General features: G+C 43.2%; 1 pseudogene; it reads left to right on the forward strand.

Moving 5' to 3' along the window:
- The first annotated feature begins 13,032 nt into the window (after nt 1-13,032).
- LOC142356650 (5.8S ribosomal RNA) lies at nt 13,033-13,184 on the forward strand (annotated as a pseudogene).
- The last annotated feature ends 1,944 nt before the right edge of the window (nt 13,185-15,128 follow it).

Raw genomic sequence — 15,128 nt, forward strand, 5'->3', positions numbered from 1 at the left:
TAGCTTGAGTTAGCTTTAGCTAGCTTGAGTTAGCTTGAGTTAGCTTGAGTTAGCTTGAGTTAGCTTTAGCTAGCTTGAGTTAGCTTGAACTAGCTTGAGTTAGCTTGAGCTAGCTTGAGTTAGCTTGAGTTAGCTTGAGTTAGCTTTAGCTAGCTTGAGTTAGCTTGAACTAGCTTGAGTTAGCTTGAGTTAGCTTGAGTTAGCTTGTCTTAGCTTTAGCTAGCTTGAGCTAGCTTGAACTAGCTTTAGCTACCTTGAGTTAGCTTGAGTTAGCTCGGGTTAGCTTGAGTTAGCTTGAGTTAGCTTGAGTTAGCTTTAGCTAGCTTGAGTTAGCTTGAGTTAGCTTGAGTTAGCTTGAACTAGCTTGAGTTAGCTTGAGTTAGCTTGAGTTAGCTTGAGTTAGCTTGAGTTAGCTTGTCTTAGCTTTAGCTAGCTTGAGTTAGCTTGAACTAGCTTTAGCTACCTTGAGTTAGCTTGAGTTAGCTCGGGTTAGCTTGAGTTAGCTTGAGTTAGCTTGAGTTAGCTTTAGCTAGCTTGAGTTAGCTTGAGTTAGCTTGAGTTAGCTTGAGTTAGCTTGAATTAGCTTGAGTTAGCTTGAGTTAGCTTTAGCTAGCTTGGGTTAGCTTGAGCTAGCTTGAGTTAGCTCGGGTTAGCTTGAGTTAGCTTGAGTTAGCTTTAGCTAGCTTGAGTTAGCTTGAGTTAGCTTGAGTTAGCTTGAGTTAGCTTTAGCTAGCTTGAGTTAGCTTGAACTAGCTTGAGTTAGCTTGAGCTAGCTTGAGTTAGCTTGAGTTAGCTTGAGTTAGCTTTAGCTAGCTTGAGTTAGCTTGAACTAGCTTGAGTTAGCTTGAGTTAGCTTGAGTTAGCTTGTCTTAGCTTTAGCTAGCTTGAGCTAGCTTGAACTAGCTTTAGCTACCTTGAGTTAGCTTGAGTTAGCTCGGGTTAGCTTGAGTTAGCTTGAGTTAGCTTGAGTTAGCTTTAGCTAGCTTGAGTTAGCTTGAGTTAGCTTGAGTTAGCTTGAACTAGCTTGAGTTAGCTTGAGTTAGCTTGAGTTAGCTTGAGTTAGCTTGAGTTAGCTTGTCTTAGCTTTAGCTAGCTTGAGTTAGCTTGAACTAGCTTTAGCTACCTTGAGTTAGCTTGAGTTAGCTCGGGTTAGCTTGAGTTAGCTTGAGTTAGCTTGAGTTAGCTTTAGCTAGCTTGAGTTAGCTTGAGTTAGCTTGAGTTAGCTTGAGTTAGCTTGAATTAGCTTGAGTTAGCTTGAGTTAGCTTTAGCTAGCTTGGGTTAGCTTGAGCTAGCTTGAGTTAGCTCGGGTTAGCTTGAGTTAGCTTGAGTTAGCTTTAGCTAGCTTGAGTTAGCTTGAGTTAGCTTGAGTTAGCTTGAGTTAGCTTTAGCTAGCTTGAGTTAGCTTGAACTAGCTTGAGTTAGCTTGAGCTAGCTTGAGTTAGCTTGAGTTAGCTTGAGTTAGCTTGAGTTAGCTTGAATTAGCTTGAGTTAGCTTGAGTTAGCTTTAGCTAGCTTGGGTTAGCTTGAGCTAGCTTGAGTTAGCTCGGGTTAGCTTGAGTTAGCTTGAGTTAGCTTTAGCTAGCTTGAGTTAGCTTGAGTTAGCTTGAGTTAGCTTGAGTTAGCTTTAGCTAGCTTGAGTTAGCTTGAACTAGCTTGAGTTAGCTTGAGCTAGCTTGAGTTAGCTTGAGCTAGCTTGAGTTAGCTTGAATTAGCTTGAGTTAGCTTGAGTTAGCTTTAGCTAGCTTGGGTTAGCTTGAGCTAGCTTGAGTTAGCTCGGGTTAGCTTGAGTTAGCTTGAGTTAGCTTTAGCTAGCTTGAGTTAGCTTGAGTTAGCTTGAGTTAGCTTGAGTTAGCTTTAGCTAGCTTGAGTTAGCTTGAACTAGCTTGAGTTAGCTTGAGCTAGCTTGAGTTAGCTTGAGTTAGCTTGAGTTAGCTTTAGCTAGCTTGAGTTAGCTTGAACTAGCTTGAGTTAGCTTGAGTTAGCTTGAGTTAGCTTGTCTTAGCTTTAGCTAGCTTGAGCTAGCTTGAACTAGCTTTAGCTACCTTGAGTTAGCTTGAGTTAGCTCGGGTTAGCTTGAGTTAGCTTGAGTTAGCTTGAGTTAGCTTTAGCTAGCTTGAGTTAGCTTGAGTTAGCTTGAGTTAGCTTGAACTAGCTTGAGTTAGCTTGAGTTAGCTTGAGTTAGCTTGAGTTAGCTTGAGTTAGCTTGTCTTAGCTTTAGCTAGCTTGAGTTAGCTTGAACTAGCTTTAGCTACCTTGAGTTAGCTTGAGTTAGCTCGGGTTAGCTTGAGTTAGCTTGAGTTAGCTTGAGTTAGCTTTAGCTAGCTTGAGTTAGCTTGAGTTAGCTTGAGTTAGCTTGAGTTAGCTTGAATTAGCTTGAGTTAGCTTGAGTTAGCTTTAGCTAGCTTGGGTTAGCTTGAGCTAGCTTGAGTTAGCTCGGGTTAGCTTGAGTTAGCTTGAGTTAGCTTTAGCTAGCTTGAGTTAGCTTGAGTTAGCTTGAGTTAGCTTGAGTTAGCTTTAGCTAGCTTGAGTTAGCTTGAACTAGCTTGAGTTAGCTTGAGCTAGCTTGAGTTAGCTTGAGTTAGCTTGAGTTAGCTTTAGCTAGCTTGAGTTAGCTTGAACTAGCTTGAGTTAGCTTGAGCTAGCTTGAGTTAGCTTGAGTTAGCTTGAGTTAGCTTTAGCTAGCTTGAGTTAGCTTGAACTAGCTTGAGTTAGCTTGAGTTAGCTTGAGTTAGCTTGAGTTAGCTTGTCTTAGCTTTAGCTAGCTTGAGCTAGCTTGAACTAGCTTTAGCTACCTTGAGTTAGCTTGAGTTAGCTCGGGTTAGCTTGAGTTAGCTTGAGTTAGCTTGAGTTAGCTTGAGCTAGCTTGAGTTAGCTTGAGTTAGCTTGAGTTAGCTTTAGCTAGCTTGAGTTAGCTTGAACTAGCTTGAGTTAGCTTGAGCTAGCTTGAGTTAGCTTGAGTTAGCTTGAGTTAGCTTTAGCTAGCTTGAGTTAGCTTGAACTAGCTTGAGTTAGCTTGAGTTAGCTTGAGTTAGCTTGAGTTAGCTTGAATTAGCTTGAGTTAGCTTGAGTTAGCTTTAGCTAGCTTGGGTTAGCTTGAGCTAGCTTGAGTTAGCTCGGGTTAGCTTGAGTTAGCTTGAGTTAGCTTTAGCTAGCTTGAGTTAGCTTGAGTTAGCTTGAGTTAGCTTGAGTTAGCTTTAGCTAGCTTGAGTTAGCTTGAGCTAGCTGAGTTAGCTTGAGTTAGCTAGCTTGAGCTTGAGCTAGCTAGCTAGCTTGAGCTTGAGCTAGCTAGCTCGCTTGAGCTTGAGCTTGAGCTAGCTAGCTTGAGCTTGAGCTAGCTAGCTAGCTTGAGCTTGAGCTTGAGCTAGCTGGCTTGAGCTTGAGCTAGCTAGCTTGAGCTTGAGCTAGCTAGCTAGCTAGCTTGAGCTTGAGCTTGAGCTAGCTAGCTAGCTTGAGCTAGCTATCTAGCTTGAGCTTGAGCTAGCTAGCTAGCTTGAGCTTGAGCTTGAGCTTGAGCTAGCTGGCTTGAGCTTGAGCTAGCTAGCTTGAGCTTGAGCTAGCTAGCTAGCTTGAGCTTGAGCTTGAGCTAGCTGGCTTGAGCTTGAGCTAGCTAGCTTGAGCTTGAGCTAGCTAGCTAGCTTGAGCTTGAGCTTGAGCTAGCTAGCTAGCTAGCTTGAGCTTGAGCTTGAGCTTGAGCTAGCTAGCTTGAGCTTGAGCTAGCTAGCTAGCTTGAGCTTGAGCTTGAGCTAGCTAGCTTGAGCTTGAGCTTGAGCTAGCTAGCTTGAGCTTGAGCTTGAGCTAGCTAGCTTGAGCTTGAGCTTGAGCTAGCTAGCTTGAGCTTGAGCTTGAGCTAGCTAGCTAGCTAGCTTGAGCTTGAGCTAGCTAGCTTGAGCTTGAGCTAGCTAGCTAGCTTGAGATTGAGCTTGAGCTAGCTGGCTTGAGCTTGAGCTAGCTAGCTTGAGCTTGAGCTAGCTAGCTTGAGCTTGAGCTAGCTAGCTAGCTTGAACTTGAGCTAGCTAGCTAGCTTGAGCTTGAGCTTGAGCTAGCTAGCTAGCTTGAGCTTGAGCTTGAGCTAACTAGATCGAGCTTGAGCTTGAGCTAACTAGATCGAGCCTTGGGAAAGCTAGATCGAGTAAGATTGAAGCTGAAAGAGTGTCAGAGGAGCAAATGAACCTCCAAAAAGTGAAAATCAAATTTTAGAAAAAACACAAGTTAAATACTGCATGGACAGTATTTCTATGTGTGGGGCATTATTAGGGGGAGGTGTCTTGTCAAAATATGGCTGGACTAAAGACCTCAACCCGGATAGGGTGGAAGGCCCCATGATCGGTCTGTTACTAATCGGTGACCGATAAAGACCTGACCAAGGCCTGTAGTAAGCTTGGTTAGGCATTACAGGAGTTAACACTAAGACCGAGGGGTCTTAGAGAGCCCTCTAGCGGGGCGAATAGAGCTAGATCGAGCCTTGGGAAAGCTAGATCGAGCAGGACTGAAGCTAAGCAAGAGACCGAAAGGTCTGTCTGGTCCTCCTAGAGAGGCCAAGAGAAAGTACGAGAAGCTAACTAAAGCTTGATCAGGCCTTCAGCAAGCACGACCGAGCTGTACCGGAGCTAACACTAAGACCGAGGGGTCTTAGAGAGCCCTCTAGCAGGGCGAATAGATCTAGATCGAGCCTTGGGAAAGCTAGATCGAGCAGGACTGAAGCTAAACGATAGACCGAGAGGTCTGTCTGGTCCTCCTAGAGAGGCCAAGAGAAAGTACGAGAAGCTAACTAAAGCTTGATCGGGCCTTCAGCAAGCACGACCGAGCTGTACCGGAGCTAACACTAAGACCGAGGGGTCTTAGAGAGCCCTCTAGCAGGGCGAATAGAGCTAGATCGAGCCTTGGGAAAGCTAGATCAAGCAGGACTGAAGCTAAACGATAGACCGAGAGGTCTGTCTGGTCCTCCTAGAGAGGCCAAGAGAAAGTACGAGAATCTAACTAAAGCTTGATCGGGCCTTCAGCAAGCACGACCGAGCTGTACCGGAGCTAACACTAAGACCGAGGGGTCTTAGAGAGCCCTCTAGCAGGGCGAATAGAGCTAGATCGAGCCTTGGGAAAGCTAGATCGAGCAGGACTGAAGCTAAACGATAGACCGAGAGGTCTGTCTGGTCCTCCTAGAGAGGCCAAGAGGAAGTACGAGAAGCTAACTAAAGCTTGATCGCGCCTTCAGCAAGCACGATTGAGCAAGACCGGAGCTAACACTAAGACCGAAGTGTCTTAGAGAGCCCTCTAGTGGGGCGAATAGAGCTAGATCGAGCCTTGGGAAAGCTAGATCGAGTAAGATTGAAGCTGAAAGAGTGTCAGAGGAGCAAATGAACCTCCAAAAAGTGAAAATCAAATTTTAGAAAAAAACACAAGTTAAATACTGCATGGACAGTAATTCTATGTGTGGGGCATTATTAGGGAGAGGTGTCTTGTCAAAATATGGCTGGACTAAAGACCTCAACCCGGATAGGGTGGAAGGCCCTATGATTGGTCTGTTACTAATCGGTGACCGATAAAGACCTGACCAAGGCCTGTAGTAAGCTTGGTTAGGCATTACAGAAGATAACACTAAGACCGAGGGGTCTTAGAGAGCCCTCTAGCGGGGCGAATAGAGCTTGATCAAGCCTTGGGCAAGCTAGATCGAGCAGGACTGAAGCTAAACGATAGACCGAGAGGTCTGTCTGGTCCTCCTAGAGAGGCCAAGAGAAAGTACGAGAATCTAACTAAAGCTGGGTCGGGCCTTCAGCAAGCACGACCGAGCAGTACCGGAGCTAACACTAAGACCGAGGGGTCTTAGAGAGCCCTCTAGTGGGGCGAATAGAGCTAGATCGAGCCTTGGGAAAGCTAGATCGAGCAGGACTGAAGCTAAACGATAAACCGAAAGGTCTGACGGGTCCTCATAAGAGGCATGGAGAAAGATCTGATACTAAAGTACCTCTCGGAAGTAATAAAATATGCCTGATGAAGCCGGGTATGATGTTTGTTGTTTGATGGCATTCATCGATTAGGTCTGGTGGATTCCCCATTACTCCGAGTGGTACTAGTAGAGGCTCCTACAGGGGTGAGCAAAGCGAGATCAAGCCTTAGGCAAGCTAGATCGAGCAGAACTGAAGCTGAAAAGCAAAATAAATGACAGGTCTGTCCAAATCAATAAACTTGAAATCCAGTGTGGTCACCACGGGTCACGAGGTGAATTCCTAGCGATTGTCTGCTGAACGTATAGGAAGGCCCGAAACGAACGATAATTTCATTGCACAGTGGAGATACTATACGTTCAGGAGTAGCATACATCGGGTTTGATCTATGATCATGTCTGGTCTCCGAGGATCCACCGGGTTACCAACTGGCACCGCTGTACTGGGTGTAAAACTGGGCCACCTGAAGTCCCGGGTGTAAAACTAGGTGCCTCTGTGCCAAAGTAGCGGCTTGCGTAGTGCATTATGCCTCCGGCTTGCGAAATGGTTATAAGCAATAACAACAGGACGCCGCGGGGTGTTCACTTAAAGGAGTAACGTTCTCTCAAGGGAGGGGATCTAAAAATCTTGATAAAACATTTATTCTATGCAAAATTTGTGCGCAAATTTTGCAAAGTAAAAAGCTGCACTGTAGCAAATTCTATGTGTGTAGCATTATTAGGGAAGTGTTGTTTGATGGCACCTCTCTACTTGATGCACCAAAGAACTACCTTGATGGCTCATGACCGCTGGTAATCTGTCGTCGCTAGTAGTTCGGAACTGAGAACAAATATGTTCGCAAATTACAACAATTATACAGCATATTGCTGAATAAAGCAGAACCGAATAATACTCAGTGACTTTACACCAAGACTGACTAATGTCTGGATTGTATCGTCCTACTCGAGTAAGGCGAAGAAAAGCTAGAAAGATACGCTTTTCACAAAGCAGGCTTAATGCATGCAAACCAAGGAGGAAGGAGTGATGCCCCTCCTTATAATAAGCAGAACCAAATAAAGAACAGACAGCATCATCTGTACAGTGACCAAGAAGAGGTGAAACTTCTGTATGTGAAAAGGCAATTTGAGCGAGATTTATTAGCAGACTAGTATTATGTTGTTTCTAGTAGGCGAAAGCCGAAACATCAACATGTGAAAATCTGATATTAAATCCTCAATCATTTTCCCTAGTATTATACAGCTATGAGTAACCTTAATTGGACACGGCAATTATTGCTGACCGGTGAAACTTTCGCATGGGAAAGACACACACACTTCTTGACAAAGCAATAAGTATTATGCTGTTTCTAGTACGCGAAAGCAGAAACATCAGCATGTGAAAGTTGTGAAGTTGAAGAATTTTTGTGTTGAGTACGATGTTGTTACTAGTAACCATGTCGACAGCTGAGAACTGTTCTCTAACCAATAGAAGGTGAAACTTCTGTATGTGAAAAGGCAATTTGAGCGAGATTTCTTAGCAGACTAGTATTATGTTGTTTCTAGTAGGCGAAAGCCGAAACATCAACATGTGAAAATCTGATATTAAATCCTCAATCATTTTCCCTAGTATTATACAGCTACTAGTAGCCGTAATTGGTCAGGGAAACATTGTTGACCGGTGAAACTTCACATGGGAAAGACACACAAATTACTTGACAAAACAATAAGTATTATGCTGTTTCTAGTATGCGAAAGCAGAAACATCAGCATGTGAAAGTTGTGAAGTTGAAAAGTTTTTGTGTTGAGTACGGTGTTGTTACTAGTAACCATGTCGACAGCTGGAAAGCTGTTCTCTAACCAATAAAAGGTAAAACTTCTGTATCTGAAGAGGCGGCGTGATTGAGATTTTTAACAGACTAGTATTATGTTGTTTCTAGTAGGCGAGAGCCGAAACATCGACATGTGAACATCTGGTTTTTAAATCATGAGTCAATTCTCCCTAGTATGATACAGTTGTTAGCCGGTATTGGTAACAGTAGAACAGAGATTTGGAGGGCAAAACCTGCTCATGGGAAATGCTCACAGAGCGCTATCTACCAGTACACATAGTATTATGCTGTTTCTAGTACGCGCGAGCCGAAACATCAGCATGTGAAATGTGTAATCGTGGGTAACTCTAAGTGTGTAGAGTACTGTGTAGTAACTAGTAGCCATGCCAAAGCATGCATTGAAACTCTTCGTGATTTAAAAAGCTCAAAGCAAGATTGACGAGGCCGCAAGGCTATGTCTTTCTAAATTCGAACAAATCGAAAGATTGTTCAAAGTACAATTAAACTGATTGATCCTGTCAGTTGCCATATGCTTGTCTGAAAGACTAAGCCATGCATGTGCAAGCGAAGCTTGAAAAAGTGGAACCGCGAATGGCTCATTAAATCAGTTACTATCTATTAGTTGATTTGCAAGCTAAATGAATAACTGCGGTAACCCTGCAGCTAATGCATGCTGATTGTCCGACACTGTCGGAGACTTTTACAAGACTACACCGGGTGATTTGCTAAGTACAGACACATCCCGTGATGAGTCCTAGTAACTGAAAGATCCCAGATAGCTTCGGCTTGGGGACGGAACTTCCGAATTTCTGACCTATCAACCTATGATGGTAGTGTAACGGACTACCATGGTTGTGACGGGTAACGGGGAATCAGGGTTCGATTCCGGAGAGGGAGCCTTAGAAACGGCTACCACATCCAAGGAAGGCAGCAGGCACGCAAATTACCCACTCTCCGCACGAGGAGGTAGTGACTAGAAATAATGATATGAACCTTTATGGTTTGTAATCAGAATGGAATGGACTTAAAAGCTCCATTGATGAACGAGTAGAGGGCAAGTCTGGTGCCAGCAGCCGCGGTAATACCAGCCTCTACAAGCGTATGCAATAGTTGCTGCGTTTAAAAAGCTCATAGTTGGATCTGTTTGAGTAGAACGGCAACATGGTCTTCAGTTAAATCTGTTGACTCGTTCCGCTCATCCTTCGCATCGAAGAAATAGTTTGCACTTAAATGTGACGAACTGTGGAAACGGTGTTTTCACCCTGAGAAAATTAGAGTGTTCAAAGCATCCTTTGGGATCGAATAATAAAGCATGGAATAATGGAGAATGACCCGCTACTCGATTGATGCCGGTTGGCTGAGTGCGGTAATGATTGAAAGGAACAGACGGGGGCATTTGTATTGCTACGTTAGAGGTGAAATTCTTGGATCGTGGCAAGACAAACTACTGCGAAAGCATTTGCCAAGAATGTTTTCATTAATCAAGAACGAAAGTCAGAGTATTGAAGAGGATTAGATACCCTCGTAATTCTGACCATAAACTATACCAACCTACAATTTGTCAAAGTCGATCTTGACTTGGCAAGAGATTAACCGGGAAACCAAAGTTTATTGGTTCCGGGGGAAGTATGGTTGCAAAATCGAAACTTAAAGGAATTGACGGAAGGGCACCACCAGGAGTGGAGCCTGCGGCTTAATTTGACTCAACACGGGAAAACTCACCCGGTCCAGACATCTTAAGGATTGACAGATTGAATATCTTTCATGATTATATGGGCGGTGGTGCATGGCCGTTCTTAGTTAGTGGAGTGATCTGTCTGGTTAATTCCGATAACGAACGAGATCTTCTCCATCTAAATAATGAAATTCACTATATGTGAATTCAAACACTTCTTAGAGGAACTATGCGGAATTAAATACCGCAGATGAAGTGAGGCTATAACAGGTCTGTGATGCCCTTAGATGTTCTGGACTGCACGCGCGCTACACTGTGTACTTTTAGATTGAGTACTCAGCCCTTGGTCCGAAATGGACTGGGCAATCAGAGAAAAGTACAGCGCTTCAAGGGGATCGTCTGTTGTAACTTGCAGACGTGAACCAGGAATTCCTGGTACTTATGAGTCAACAACTCATAGGGATTACGTCCCTGCCCTTTGTACACACCGCCCGTCGCTACTACTGATTGGATAGTTAAGCAAGAATTGCAAATTCCTACTGTTGGGACTTCGGTCTCCGGCAACGGGATGAAGCGGATCGAGCTTAATTGTCTAGAGGAAGTAAAAGTCGTAACAAGGTTTCCGTAGGGGAACCTGCGGAAGGATCAGTGATTGATTCCTTCGGGCATGGCTGCTGGTAGAGGCCATGTCTGTAGTGCGCATGACGCTCTGTCGCTAGAGATTGCTTGGCAACCAATCTCGAATTATGTATCGAGCTCAAAAACTACTTGTGTGGATACATAGTTCAGCAGTCATGGCAAGGGACTGCTTAAAGGGAGACTAGTTAGCAAAAGCAGCCTAGCAGAACTGCAGCTATCTAGATCTCAGAAGCTGGGTTATAGAAGCCCAGCTATAGACTTGTGAATGAGAAAGGCCTAAAAAGGTCCACAAGTCGCGTGGTTAGAACCGACACGCAAAAATCCCAGCGAGTGACAGAGCGTTGCGCTGTTCAGTGGGAAAGAGTTGAGCTACTCGGGGCGCCCACTGAACTTGCTCCGAGCCAAAGGCTCGAAAAAACACAGCTTAGCCTCAGATCCTTTACATAGAAGGCTAGCTAAAATAAACTTACCTTGGACGAGGGTAAAGTTTAGTCAGTTCTTAGGGGAGAGTAATCCACAGCTTCTCGCCCTCTGAACATTCTCCCAGATATGTAGGTCTGGGAGAGTCTCCTCCTGTTCTTCGGAATCTGGAGGTAGACAAAGACAGTACGATACGATCTTGCATCGGGATGACTAACCGATAATGATCATAATCTGACAATTTTTCCGGCTTGAGGCACCGGAGTCAGATTAAAGACACATACTGAACTAAAGGCGTATGTGCAAAGCTTGTCGGAGTGTAGAGAGTCAAGCTGAGTTGACTCGTCACGTGGTGATGACAACAGCCATGTGCAAAACACTCACAACTTTATCGTCTATGTGGAAAAGGTTGCTAACAGCGCTCTCTATGAGAGGCCCTCGCATATAACTATACGAGGAAAAGGCGATAGAGTTGTTTGAATGTGGGGCAGGTTCATCGACAAGCTAAGTTGATCACATTCTTGTTGTGGCATCCTACTAGAATTGGTCACGGTCTGCACCAACTCTCCCCAAGTTGGCCAGACTTAAAACTAGAAATAAGGTTTGCAGCTATGTGAACCTAGAAACTGTAAAGGAGTTGAAAGAACTTAAAGGAATTGAAAGAGGCCTTGAGGTATATCCTCTTGGTAAAGACCCACAAAAGCTCACAAAAGTGGCTTCGAAGGGCAAAACTGGTTCATCCAAAACAATTGGAGAGCTTAAAGCAGAACCAATTCGAATGAAACACTATTGGTGAAACTTCATCATGAGAACGTCACAAGCTGATCACGCTCTATGATATGACTAGTATTATGTTGCTTCTAGTAGGCTAAGCGCAAGCCGAAACATCAACATGTGAAAGTCGTAGAATTTTGCAATCAAACTGTGGCTAGTACTGTGATGTTACTAGTAACCTGGTGTTCCGTCATATGGCCAAGAGAGCATTTGAAGGCGAAACTTCTGCATGGGAAAGCTGCATCATGATCAAAATTTTATATCGAGTATTATGTTGACGTTAGTAGGCCTTGGCCGAAAACGCAGCATGTGAAAGGTATAGATAAAAGTTATTGTTGCAGTCAGTACTGTGTAGTTACTAGTAGCTGGATTTAAGCTCAAAATGAGACACTGTTGGTGAAACTTCATCATGAGAATGTCACAAGCTGATCAAGCTCTATGATATGACTAGTATTATGTTGCTTCTAGTAGGCTAAGCGCAAGCCGAAACATCAACATGTGAAAGTCGTAGAATTTTGCGATCAAATTGTGGCTAGTACTGTGATGTTACTAGTAACCTTGTGTTACGTCATATGGCCAAGAGAGCATTTGAAGGCGAAACTTCTGCATGGGGAAGCTGCATCATGAACAAAAGTTTATATCGAGTATTATGTTGACATTAGTAGGCCCTGGCCGAAAGCGCAGCATGTGAAAGGTATAGATAAAAGTTATCGTTGCAGTCAGTACTGTGTAGTTACTAGTAGCTGGATTTAAGCTCGAAATGAGACACTGTTGGTGAAACTTCATCATGAGAACGTCACAAGCTGATCACGCTCCATGATATGACTAGTATTATGTTGCTTCTAGTAGGCTAAGCGCAAGCCGAAACATCAACATGTGAAAGTCGTAGAATTTTGCGATCAAATTGTGGCTAGTACTGTGATGTTACTAGTAACCTTGTGTTACGTCATATGGCCAAGAGAGCATTTGAAGGCGAAACTTCTGCATGGGGAAGCTGCATCATGAACAAAAGTTTATATCGAGTATTATGTTGACGTTAGTAGGCCCTGGCCGAAAGCGCAGCATGTGAAAGGTATAGATAAAAGTTAGCGTTGCAGTCAGTACTGTGTAGTTACTAGTAGCTGGATTTAAGCTCGAAATGAGACACTGTTGGTGAAACTTCATCATGAGAACGTCACAAGCTGATCACGCTCTATGATATGACTAGTATTATGTTGCTTCTAGTAGGCTAAGCGCAAGCCGAAACATCAACATGTGAAAGTCGTAGAATTTTGCAATCAAACTGTGGCTAGTACTGTGATGTTACTAGTAACCTTTTCTTACGTCATATGGCCAAGAGAGCATTTGAAGGCGAAACTTCTGCATGGGGAAGCTGCATCATGAACAAAAGTTTATATCGAGTATTATGTTGACGTTAGTAGGCCCTGGCCGAAAGCGCAGCATGTGAAAGGTATAGATAAAAGTTATCGTTGCAGTCAGTACTGTGTAGTTACTAGTAGCTGGATTTAAGCTCGAAGTGAGACACTGTTGGTGAAACTTCATCATGAGAACGTCACAAGCTGATCACGCTCTATGATATGACTAGTATTATGTTGCTTATAGTAGGCTAAGCGCAAGCCGAAACATCAACATGTGAAAGTCGTAGAATTTTGCGATCAAACTGTGGCTAGTACTTTGATGATGCTTGTAGCCAACCGAATTGGTTGAAAAGCCCAATAAGTAAGCTAACTTGGGAGAGCTTGTTGGAAACCAAATGCTACTAGATTGGTCCAAATACATCCTTCAACAGGGGATCACTTGGCTCGCTTTACGAAGAGGAGCACAGCTATATGTGTTAATTCGGTATGAATCGCAAGATTTGTTTACCGACCTCTCTAACGCAAAAGGCGGTCTCGGCTTCGGCTGTTGACTGCGTCCGATTCAGGGTTATATAACTCTCGATTGAACACATTGATGTTCTATTGTTGGTGCTTCCAATAAAATTGGAACACTTAAAGCAGAACCGATTCAAATAATAGCATTCTGATCAATGATTGCATTCCTTGATCAAGAACTGCTGGAGTCATTGTGATGGCGAATTTTCTTCATAAGAAAATTGCAAAGAGACGGAACTTAATGAGACTAGTATTATGTTGTTTCTAGTAAGCGGAAGCTGAAACAGCAACATGTGAAAATCAAGTTTTGTTCAATGATCTCGAGGCGATAAGTACTATGAAGCAACTAGTAGCCTAAGCATGACTCAGATTTGAGACAGTCAAAAAGACTGGCGAAACTTCTTCACATGAAAGTTACATAGAGAACTACAAATGTATACAGCGAGTATTATGTTGTTTCTAGTAGGCGAAAGCTGAAACATCAACATGTGAAAGTTGTCTGCAAACTGTAGAACGATATGTGATTAGTACTGTGCTGTTACTAGTAGCCAGTCTGACTGTAGAAGCCAAGACAAAGGGAAACTAATGCATCTGAAAAGGACAAGTTATGGAAAGGTATGCACGATAAGTATTATGTTGTTTCTAGTAAGCGGCAGCTGAAACATCAACATGTGAACGTCGTTGTGTACAGTAACCTAGAACTATATAGTCCTTAGTAACGTGCATTTACTAGTACCTGTAATTGGTATTCAGACTCAGGCAGTTTGGAATAGTTTGGCAAAGATGCACCAGAGAAAACTGGGATTTGATACAGAAATTGTTGAATACAAGTATTATGCTGCTTCTAGTAGGTTGAATCCGAAACATCAGCATGTGAAAATTGAAAACATTTCTGGTTCGAATTGTCACAAGTATTTGGTGATCTGAGTAGCCAAACTCACTACAACGCCAATTGAAGGCAAAAATTCTCAACGGGAAAAGCTATTCTCATTGAATGAGCTAACAAGACGAGTATTATGTTGCTTCTAGTAGGCGAAAGCCAAAACATCAACATGTGAAAGTCTTGCTGAACAAATTTAATGTTGTTGAGCTCAGTACCGTGTGAATTAGTAGCCATAATTGGCGAGCGAAAATTGAACTGGCGAAACTTCGTCTTTGGAAAATTGCAGATGCCGAGCACTTATTTTGCAACGAGTATTATGTTGACTGTAGTAAGCGAAAGCCGAAACAGCAACATGTGAAAGCTGTTGAAATTTGTGGTCATTTTGCAATAAGTACAAGGAGTGTAAACTAGTAGCCAGGTCAAAATTTGGGATAAGAATGAGCAAAAATTCTGCATGAGAACAGTTGAAATTATGAAACTAAATTACAAAGACTAGTATTATGTTGTTTCGAGTACGCGAAAGCGGAAACATCAACATGTTGAACGTTTGTAACGAAGTTTCGTTAATTTTCAGCCTAGTACTGAGCAAGAACGAGTAGCCTCATCTCCAATCCCACGCAAAATGTAGTGAAATATGTGAGTGAACCTTATTCACGGTGAGGGTTTCCCGAGGTCTGTATTGCAGCGAGTATTATGTTGCTTCTAGTAAGCGAAAGCTGAAACAACAACATTGAAAGTTGGAATTAATGACTGAATGGAAACTTCGACCTGTGTTTGATAGTAGTAGCGAACAAAACTGCTGAATCGGTTTCTGTCTCATATTGGTCAGTGAACCAATTAAGAGACAATCAACTACATAACCTGAATTGGGCGAGAGAACCCCCTTAACTTAAGCATATCAGTAAGGGGAGGAAAAGAAATCAACTGAGAATCCCTTAGTAATGGCGAATGAACAGGGAAAAGCTCATCGGGAAGAGAAATGGCAACATTTCTCGGTGTCCGGTATGGTTGATGCTAGACTGGTGAATTTGTCCTGATGTCTACTGGAAAGTAGCATCAAAGAAGGTGAAAATCCTGTAAAGGTCATTTTCGATACCAGTCATAATGGCTCATTCC

This window comes from Convolutriloba macropyga, unplaced genomic scaffold (genome assembly GCF_964194025.1).
Source record: "Convolutriloba macropyga unplaced genomic scaffold, txConMacr16.3 SCAFFOLD_409, whole genome shotgun sequence".
In the NCBI taxonomy this organism is placed as follows: Eukaryota; Metazoa; Xenacoelomorpha; order Acoela; family Convolutidae; genus Convolutriloba; species Convolutriloba macropyga.